The sequence below is a fragment of the Pieris rapae genome, chromosome 16, assembly GCF_905147795.1.
Source record: "Pieris rapae chromosome 16, ilPieRapa1.1, whole genome shotgun sequence".
Lineage (NCBI taxonomy): Eukaryota > Metazoa > Arthropoda > Insecta > Lepidoptera > Pieridae > Pieris > Pieris rapae.
The window spans coordinates 9,045,791-9,057,335 of record NC_059524.1 but is presented as its reverse complement, the minus strand read 5'-3'; the positions used below and the strand labels follow the sequence as shown (position 1 = coordinate 9,057,335).

The following is an 11,545-nucleotide window of genomic DNA, read 5'->3' as shown; positions in this document are numbered from 1 at the left end:
TCCAAATTCGAAATGGCCGATTGCGTTTAAAAAATGAATAGGGATGTAAAAAATATCGATTTTTAAAAAGTCGAATTTAGAGCGCGATTTAAATATTCGATGAAAATCTTCCACTTTCCATTATTATTTAAATTAAATATTAATATACTAACTTAACCTAACTGAACCAGATAATAATTCGTTTTTTGAACAGTTATTTAAATTAAATATTAATATACTAACTTAACCTAATTGTACTAGATAATAATTGGTTTTTTGAACAGTTATTTAAATTAAATATTAATATACCAACCTAACCTAGCCGAACTATATAACAATTCGGCTTTTGAACGGCTCCGGCGCGAAGGAAGAGCAGCCCCCACCCGCTGTACCAAAGAACAGGCATTTCATGCCTGTCCTTCGGCACGTAGCGGGTGGGGGCTGCTCTTCCTTCGCGCCGGAGCCGTTCAAAAGCCGACAGACAAGACCGGACCACGTGGATAGTGGGGTGCTCTGATTTTTTAATATAAAATTTAGAAAATAAAGTAAACACTTTATTGTAGTAAAAATTAGCTTTATAAGCTGTAGGAATAAAAAATTAATTCTTTATTATCATCGATTTTTAGTAAGAATTAGCTTTATTGTAGTAGGAATAAAAAAAAACACTTCTTTATTATCATCGATTTTTCATACTAAAAACAATCGATTAATTTTATGCAAAATGTCACATCTCTAGTAAATCTCTAGTAACCAATAGAAAAGTATTAATTGGATAACCAATAGAAAAGTTCGAAAGTTAAAATGGCGGATTGTTTACAAATTTGTACTGTTGCACAAAACATCAAAAAGTGTTTTTAAATATTTAATTAGTGTAAATTACAACTCAGATACCATAAATGACTCCAAATGTCACGGAAGTGTTCAAATCAAGGCCCCCGAGACCCTATCTAGGGGTCTGAATAAGCAAATTCAAGGTAAATAGAAAAGTTTACAATGGCGGATTGTTTACAAATTTCTAATATTGCACAAAATTTCGAAAAAATTTTTAAATATTTAATTTATTTTAAACTACAACTTAAGCAGCAAAAATTACTCCAAATCTCACGGAGGTTTTCGAATCAAGGTCCCCCGAGACTCCTACACACTCAGTTTAATCACAATCAAGGTATTGAATATAAGATCCAACCCGAAATATACAAATAGTTCAGTGTTAAACTGTAGTGGACTTTATGAAGAATATAAACTACGCACACTAAAATTTTTGTTTAGTTTTTTGGAAAAAAAAATTATTAGAAGTTTTTTTTCTTTAATATTTGTGTAGGAGCAGTGTTGGTAGTGGCTTCAGAGTGCGACTCTCAAACCTGAGGTCGTAGATTCGATCCTCGGCTGTGCACCAATGGACTTTCATTCTATGTGCGCATTTAACATTTGCTCGAACGGTGAAGGAAAACATCGCGAGGCAAGCGACATGCCTTAGACCCAAAAAGTCGACGACGTGTGTAAGGCACTGTTGCCTTCCAAAGAATTTCAGAATGGTCCTTCAAGAAAAAATCAACCAATTCCTAAAATGCCGGCAAAGCACTTGCGAGCCCTCTGGCTATGTGACTTTCATAGGCGGTATTTAAAAAAAAACAAATGTTTAAGTAAATAATTTTTGTTTCATTCGCAGATAATGTATTGGTGAAAATAAATGTGAGCCGTCACGGGACGCCTGGCAGATGTGAAACATCGATATTATTTTGGAAAAGTAATAAGCAGAAAAGAACAGATTGTGATAGGAACTAAATAATGATAAAATAAAATATTACGTTTTTTTTCCAGATAACGATGACTATTTATTGAATAAAAATTTATTTTCATTAAATATTTTTAATGTGAAATTTACTACTGCAGATAGACTGTATATAGGTATATAATATGTAACTACTTTTGCATGCATTTGTCGCGCTCCTAAACAAGACTGCTATGGTTACAATTAATACAAACCACAGCGGTTTTATAATGTAACATATTGTGATATATGTATTATTATATTATTTTGTAATAATAATACCATCAAACAGCGCGGCGACGCGTCGCCACGGCATGCGTCGCCACGGCAGAAATTGGTTTTACGTGCGGCTATAGATGTTTCACATCAAAAATGTTTAAACTCGGCATAGTAATTTTAAAATCTATCCATTACAAACAAAAATAATATTGTCGATTAAATCGTTTCGCATTCTCACGGGAAAAATGTGTGTCCGCCCTCTTAAACCTGAATCTTTACGCCTTATTGCTCCCGGGGTCTCAACTTATTTCATTACACTTCAAATGAGGGACAATTTGAAATTCAAATGGCTTAATTTTTCCCCTAATCACACGTAAAGTCGCGAAGTTACGACCGATTATCACAGCTCTGGGTGACGATCATTTAATTTTGCTTTGGCGTAATTTCTGTTTTTTGCAGTTGTCGGCGTAGACAAGAAAATCTAATATAGCTTATGTTTATTAGATTTACCTAAACTTAAACTTAACTTAAAGGTACTTTTACGGTACGTCACGAAGACGTGCAGCGTTTTTGTCGCAGAAAAGGGAGTGAGCGCTTAAGATCGATTGATAGAGAGTGCGAAAGGGTGATCGGGAAAAAATACACGCTATTAGTTTGTGTATTCGTTTAGAAGTTACATATTAGGAATTTCGATGGAGACTCTGTCACAGAACGTCTTGTGCAGTTAACACAGGTTTTATAGCATCATTACCACGTATGTACTGTATAAACAACGTGAATATAGATATAAAAATACATGGAGTGATCACATACAGGTATATGATCATTGGGGCTTTTTACCTTAGAAATAATCAATTTACAAAGATCTTTTAACGTTTCACTTCTGACAGGTGTACTTTGTACGCACGCACTTTCTATTCAATAGGTATAGTTATTATTGAAGGATTATTTATATTAATGTTATTCGAGGCTGTTTCAGCGCAGAGGAAGCAGTCAACCACGTAATCCTGGAATGCGTTCCTGTGGCTAACCAACGTACAGAAATCGTCGGAGGAGTGAGGTTACTCCATGAAGCCTGTGAATTGCCCAGAAGACCAGGCTCATGAAAGAATCTAAGCTAACTTAGTTAGCCAAGACTTTACGTACTACCAACCTGGAGTCTAAGTGAACTACCAACCTTAGTCTGCCGTTGAACTTTGTTTTTACATGTTAGATTTTAAAAATAAAACAACAGTTTTATAGCAGAAAGGAATGACAAACAATAGTTATAATATACAAACATATTTATTTTAAAATAAAAAATCTTGCCCCTCTCAGTAGTCTCAAACGTGTCGCAAATAATTTGTATCATGGCGAAGGACACTTTGTAAACTTCACTTAGCATTTCATGCCTCCCGGATCTGAAATACTTTTTAGGATAGTCAATAGCGAGCCTATGCACTTATGCAGTCTTGTCTATCGATTACTGATTGCTCTTTCTATAGTTCGCATATCTCCTATCCCAAAAACGCAGAGACAAGAATTCTAATGTATTAATATGTGTAAGTTTGTCTTAAAAACTTTTTGTACGCCCTACCTACCTACCTACCTATTTCAATTTATTTTTTACCATCTTAATCCAAATACTGATAAAATTGTGCCAATAACTAATCAACTGATTGTACAAACATTAAAGGATTACAATTTAGAAAAATACATATTATGTTGAAAAAAATTGTAATTTTTTAAGCGTAATATAAATATTATATTTATAGGTATTTTATTGTAATGTTAGTATCTAAAGGAAACTAAGGCATATATATATTATATTTACACCGACGTCTTGTACGAGGAAGTGAACAAAGAAGTGGGCAGCGTCAGTATAAAAATAACAAGTAAATATACTGCTCAAAACAATTAGCGGAACAAGATTTTAAAGTAGAACTAAACTTTTTACTTAAGGTTTTAATTATTACTGGCCACTAGATAATGTTAAGGCATTGTCGAAGAAAATAAAAAACAAAAGAGCATCGGCGTTTTGGTTAGTAGTCCTATAATAAAGTGGCAGTGTGTCTAGAAATACCTAAAAACAAAGTGACGGCGTAACTACTGCTTACTCTTCTATTGCAATTGTTATCGTTTTGTGTGACAGTGACAATATTTTAGTAAAGAGCAAAATTGCCTACGTTGAATTATATATATATCATTTTCAATATATGTTTTACAATCACTTCATACAAAAAGATTTTCGTACGGATATTCAATGATAACAGTTGAACATTCTCTTATTTTTATTATTTCTCCGAAAAACGTTTGAATAAAAAAGTTTTCAAATGACTAATTGAAGGGACAAAAAGAAATAGCAATTCCATACAGACGCCTGCTGCTTTTGTAAAATCGCGACCAATTTATAAGAAAAACTCAAAGCTTTATAAATATTCATGATTAATGTGTGGATTTTGTATTTCATTAAAATACAATGGTTTCAAAGTTCTATTTCAAGGAAATTTATAATTGGATATGAGGAAGTAATTTAAGGAAATTGTTACTTTATTATTCTCCTTTATGAATCTTACCATAACTATGCTTTAGGAAAACGATATACCAACTGATGATAGTGCGTACTTTACATAATATGTGAAAAGTGATAGTACGAGATCCCGCTACAGGATTGGTGCGTTTATCGACTTTTTGTTTAAAACCTTACGAAAATTTTTATGTTTATTTATAATTAGAAGAAAATATAGTTACTAGGGTGACTATAAAAATTTGGCCGCCAATATTTTTAATTGATTTTTGGTAAAAAAATTATTTTATTTAATTTTTAAATAATCACCGTTGCCGTTGCGCATCGCAACAGGTATGATTTCGATAAATTTATACGTTTATAACTCTATTTATTAATTATATGTTTATTATATAGTATGTTTATTAAACGCGCTACTCTTCTATTCTTTAACTCTACCTTAAATATTTATCATCTTTAACAGCCAGTAACAATTATTTGCGGCCAGATTTAATTAAGCAACCTTATATTAAAATTGATAGAAAAAATTGGCTTCAATTTGGCATATTGAATTGCCATCTACAGTACTAATTTGTAACTACTAAACGAATACATTATTCATACGAATATAAAAAAACACAATTTTTTCTTGTATTTTACCAAGTTCTTCAAGAAAAGAGTGTACTAATTCTTAAAAGGCTGGCCTATAATTGAAGTCGTCAACGATTTATGAATAAAGACAAATGATTAATGGTCATCTTTCATCAAACGTTATTACAGTAATTGAACGTATTTATCATATTTCTATAGAACTTAAATCTGAAAATACAGATAAAATCCTTAATACAGGATCAACTATTTGTTTATTCCAATCAAAATCGATGTATTCAAATGTGTGAGTAATGTCTAGTTTCTTATAAACTATGTAAAAAAGGCATAAAATACTTTTTAAATTTAGTTTCGGCTATTGAGACTATCCATTTAAATATGTAAACTATGGTTTTTATATTTCCATGTTCGATTTCCAGATGGGCCCATTCTTGCACGACGACTATGGAACCAGCTACATACGTGTCTTTTAAAAGATACCTTAAGGTCGGGAACTCACTTTCTCCTGTTACTTCAGGTGCCCATGAGCGGGTTAGCCATCCCATAAAAAAATAATTATTTCAATTTTAAGGTTGAATAAGAATAGTTGCTAAGTTGACGACGTATGTACCATGCGTCTGATGAAGACAAGCTGTTGGTCCAGCGCTCGCTCTTGTACTACTGCTGTTGTGTCGGACATGCGTGCTGTCACTATACGAGAGTTATGGAATAGAGAAGACACTTGTGCCTCTTCATCTGTTCAATATAATGTCGTACATGGCAAGTCTAACAAAAAATTTTTAAAAACATTTTATTATCCTTATTTACCGTACGTAATACGAAATGTCTTTCGTCAAAAACTAATTGCCATATCACTGTGCCAGACTTTATATTTCCAAGAAATGTAACAATGATGTGAATGTAAATATATTATGTAGACGCTTCAAAGTGAATTCTAGATGAAAGGAAAACATTGTAGATATTCTGTTGTATTAGACGAAGTAATCTGTATCACAGTTTGCTTAAGCAAAGCACACTATGTATTCCGTTATGATTTTATTCCGCTTTAATAATAATCATGAATCAAAATGAATAATAATTTTTTTAATGCAGCCCCGGCTTATCCATCTATCTCTAAATTAATAAGTAACTATCACTATAAGCCCTATAGTTTTTACTACACTCATAAATTGTACACATTCTCGTTTCCGATAATTGCCAATAACATAAGTGTCACTTAGATTTACGAACTATTCAATAAGTTAAGTTTTTTGTAAATCCAGCGTCGCAACTCCACTACCCTGTTATCTTAGTTATAAGCTCATGTTTTAAACAATTAAAGCCAATTGTTACCCAGCAACAAAGTTTTCATTTATATCTTGAATATATCCGTATAACAACCGCCACCGTACTTAATTCACGTTATATATTTTCAAGATCTAGCATAAATTTTATAGCGGACTTAGAGCGCGGCGACTGAATCAAGAGATTCCGTTACGAAAATAAACCTAACACACGGTGACGTACAGATGCGACCAATACGTGTTAGATCGGACATAGTGCATACTGCGTCTCACATCGGTCTGGCATAATCGGTGACGTAGCTCAGGTGCGTTAGAGTGGGACAGAACGTATACTACGTATTCACATCTCGTAAACGCGGCCGCTGCAGCCGGTACCCGTTAGAATGAGACGGATTATATAGGCGTGTTAGTCTAACGGAGTCTAGAAGAGTGATAGATTGAATTAATATCAAAGAAAAAAAATACTGCGTATATAAAAAAATATTAAATATTAAATAAATAAAGCTTTACGACGGTCCCCAAGTGCCACATATTTCTTTATTTTTATTAGTACGTTAATAATGGTACGCTAAATATTACTACTACTATACGCTATATACGCTATATTACTATATGCTAACAATTCTATTGTGACCTAATTGAAATAGAATTAATGGTGCTGTCAAAGATTTCATGAAATTATGAATTATAATTTATAGCAATATTTTTATAGCAATTGTAATTTATAGCAATATCTAACTCAATTTCATAACTCGACTGTACTGCGCCAAGTTGCGATATGAGAGCTAAGAGATGTTGAGAGCATGTTCGGTATCTATTGATATCGCTATTTCAAGTTACCTATTATAGTGAAGGACCTCCATGCCAAAATGACTTCTTTCACGTGTCAGACATGACTGAATAAAAACTTATGCTATATTTTCAACCACATATTATTATTTTTTTATTATTGACAACGAAGCTAACTATTAATACCGAAAATCCTTTAGCTTTTATAACTTATCTTCGTGTTTATTATGCCTATAAGTACCTGTAAGTTCAATCTTGTATATTTAAGTGTGCCGAGTGTGGGCAAGCTTTTGTAAATAAAATAAATAAACGATTTTAAATATTCATATCCTTCATGCGAAGGTACCAAAAAATATTTTGATACTTTTTGGTATAGAGTTACAAATACAGGGTAATTATTATGCGGAACAACAGAAGTTACGCAGTTATAACAAACTTTGTTACACATTTTCACACGATAACGAACAATAAAGGTATCCTTGTTGATTGTTATTCCGATTAAAGTGAGACAAATATACACGTTGAATTTCCAACAGATTTTCGGTTTGAAAATCACGATACATTTCATAAAAGACATTTCAAAAAACCAAAAACCGTTTTGTGATGATCTTTTTAAAGGCACAGAAGTGCCAGGCATTGATTGTGGCGGATCACATCCACCTTCTGTGCCTGACACATGCCGTCGATGGGTTGAAGCATGCCAGTTCCTTCACAGTATTCCCATCACTGTAACAGTCCATGTAATTATCCATTGGTCAAGAAAAGAGCGAAGCAATTCTTAAAAGGCCAACAACGCACTCGCGTATCTGGCATTGAGAGTGTCCATGGGTGGCGGAATCACTTAAAATCAGACGAGTCCCGTTTGCCACCTGTCCTATAAATAAATCGGTGCACAACGGGCCTTTGACCTCAGGGATGAGTGAAGCCTGGTCAAGCTACTAGGCCAACTACAAGAAACAGAATGTAAACATCGGATATAGTAACGTGATTAAAAATAACATTTATCTTGTATTGCTAAGGTTTTGTTTTAGGCTTGTAAGATGCTGTAATTGCCTAGCTACATATTATATCTTAATCCAAAATACAAATTTGGAAGTAATAAATATTTAAAATAACCTGTCTTTATAACACTAACATGGATCTTGAATTTTATTGGATACATAAGAGAGGAACAAAACCAGCGTACATTACTTGATATGTATCACCGTATCACCTCGAAATCCATCATTTCGCGACAGAGCGTTTCTCAAGGCAGTTTTTGCCGCACACCACCACCGGCTGCCCACTGAAGTATTTCAGAACTAATTCGACTTGGGTCTTTCAAGGCATATCACTTAATATTAGACGGCCTTCCTCCCCTATTTTCTTCTATTACCTACATAAAAAACATGTAAATAAAAGAAAAATATATTAATTATAATAAACCTATACACGTCAATTATCGAGACTCCCCAGAAAGTAATCATTGGCTACTTGTGTTGGGAAACGTCTCTCTACGTGAACACAATTTTTTGCTAATGTATATATGTGTGTGTTCATGTGTACGTGAGTGTATTGAGTGGGGGGAGGCACTTATCAAATTTAGTTTTCATACTTTAGATTATCGTATCAAAAAGTCAAAGGATAGGCGTAGCTGACTTCATATAAATTCCAACTTTCATATTATAACAGATTTCCTTTTTGTGACAAGACAGACAGCAGTGACATATTAAACTTTTCTTACGTACAAATCCTTGCACATTTGATATTTTAGCTCTGAGGAAATTCTTGCATTGGATAAAGGAAAATAGGACAATGGAGTACAATAGCGGGACCTAGTTGCATTTTTACCAGCGCGGAATAAGACCCGCCGATTTTCTGATAGCGCTTGTGATAGATAGACAGGTTTTATAATTGGAATCTCTTAAATTTGTTGCTAACTAGCAAACAATTTTGGAGCATAGCAAAACTTTGATACCTAATACATATTACGTTACTGTTTAAAATATATTATACGTATTCAATTTCAAAACATATACCTCGTTCATTAAGTAGAATTAAAATCAGTAAAGTAATCAGTAAAGTAAAAATCAGTAGTCTGTAAAGTCCGTTTACTGACGATCCTTGAACGTGACAACGTCATAAGAAAATATTGATGGAATGGTGGCATTTTTCACAAGAAGAAGCCTCTTTGTCGCTCGTTCCGCGCTCTCGCTGGCACTTCAAGCCTTAAATAGAACGCCTTAGAGCGAAGTAACGCCGCATGCGTCAAGAGCGAGGTAACACCGCATGCGTCATGTTTTTTCGTTCGTGCAGTCAGCTCCGTCGAATTATATGGCGTTGTCACGTCAAAACAAAATGCTCGCGGCGCGGCGTCGCACCGCAAGCGCGCTGAATTTGTGACCCGCGAGACGAGGCGGGGAGAGGTAACATATATGGCCACAACCCAATGCCCGTGTGTCACACTATTCCTCGAAATAATTACGGTGCGGCGCCGCACTGTTACCGTATCGTGTGGCTTAAGCCTTAACCTGTTCTGAAAAGTACGTTGTCAGCTTGTGCCTGACAATAGACGGGTTTTTGTGTGAGAGCCGGTTTCTGTATCTAATTGAACAGATACAAACATTCATTGATTCAAACGCCGTGTATCAAGACTTATAACTGCTTGCCTGACGTACAAGTTTTGTACATAGAACTACAATTATAAACTTACAGTTAGCTAACGGCCGGCCATTACAAAATAATTTCAGTAATTACAGGGTTATTTAGGGCAACAAAGACTGTCTTCAAGGCCATTGTAAGGAAAAACTTATACTTTTTCAGGCAATTAATACGAAATTATTTTCGGCTATTTTAATGTTATTTGGCTATTTTTTTACTAATAAGGTGAAATCTTGTTTCAAATTTTTACTATACTTATTGATTTAGATGATTACTTTATTTTACTCGAAGTTATTTATGGAAAATGACTTAACAAATTTATTAGAACTGTATATAGTGTAATTATTTATGTATTTCCACTTACCAAGCGTCCTTGAAAGAGACAATATTGGATAATAACCAGCTATGTGCGAACGAAGCTATCATATTCCTAAAATGGAACCTTTAACGGTGTTCGCTTTTTCAGCAGAAAATCGAAACGAAATACAATATACACGTTTCTCATTGACGATAATAATAATAGTCTAGAGGCGCTTAAATCTTTTTTTAATATTTTTTTGTAGATTAGACTTCTGCGCCTGACACGTGACTCACAACAATCCTGATATATGTATTAATTTAAATGTTTTAATTGTGTTGCTTTGTTTAATTCGTTTTGTATATGCTATTTAGTTTTGCACTTGTTGCAATCTACTTGTCTAATTTTTAAAAATCTCACCTTTTGCCTAGAACAAATTGCTTGCTGTAAGGCCGCCAGTTGCCCTCCTTTTAATCTAATTATTTTAATTGTACTGTATGTAACAACGTAGTGTTAATAAAAAATAGTAGACTTCCTCATATTTAAATTTATACACAGTAAATTGCCAGCAACGGCTATTATAAACGTAGTTATAATCTACATTATCATGAAGTGCGGTATTAGTATTCTGGTTTTCAGTGGGTATTGTGAACGGTTTGTGGTTTTATTGTTGGATTTTGCTGAACTGCATTAAATATATAGAATCAATTTAACGCAATATGTGGCACCCGCAGCTTAGACTTGACGCAGACCTAACCCGGAAGTGGTGTGAAGTGAGCTGGAACTCCTCCTGGATTCTGTAGCTTGCTAAACGGGACTTTGTATATATGGTCAAAGAAAGTACGAAAGAAGCCAGCCATGTATATCCAATCTTCGTACCGTCTTTTTTATTATATTAATTAATTATTATTTGGTCCTGCTCCATAGGACATTTATAGAACCCTGAGAAAATGAAATTGTTTGCTGATCTAATTTTAAATATTTTTGTGATTATATATTTTATAATACTACAAACTGTTATTATTTTATTTTTATCTCACACACTGTTTTATTGTATTATTTTATTACTATTTAATGTATAATATTCTACGGTTTCCATATTTGTACAATAAAAGGGCTGTATAGTAGTTTGTCAACCGAATATCTATGACAGCCTGATCCATATATCAATATAAAGATAAGGTCTATTCTCAATCAAAACCCTACTATGTTCACATGTGTGTACCTTACACATTCACACGAAGGATATATTCGAGGATCAATTCGGGATAATTTTTGTCTCCGTATCGTATATTTGGCATGACACTTTTCTTGTAACAGTTTATCTAATAAAGGGGAGGTAGGAGGGGGGAGATAATATAAAGGACAGGGGGAGATGAGGAGTAAGAAAAAGGATACAGAAATGAAATGTCGGCTAATACATATTATTTCTATTTATGGCATTGTTAGATTTCGTTCTATTTTGATCCTTG

General features: G+C 33.8%; 1 long non-coding RNA gene across 1 annotated transcript; it reads left to right on the top strand.

Annotated features, from left to right (window-relative positions):
- Positions 1–521: 521 nt before the first annotated feature.
- LOC123689869 lies at positions 522–1,167 on the top strand. The gene is made up of 2 exons (XR_006750741.1): positions 522–953; positions 1,063–1,167. It is a non-coding gene; the product is annotated as an uncharacterized LOC123689869 (long non-coding RNA).
- The last annotated feature ends 10,378 nt before the right edge of the window (positions 1,168–11,545 follow it).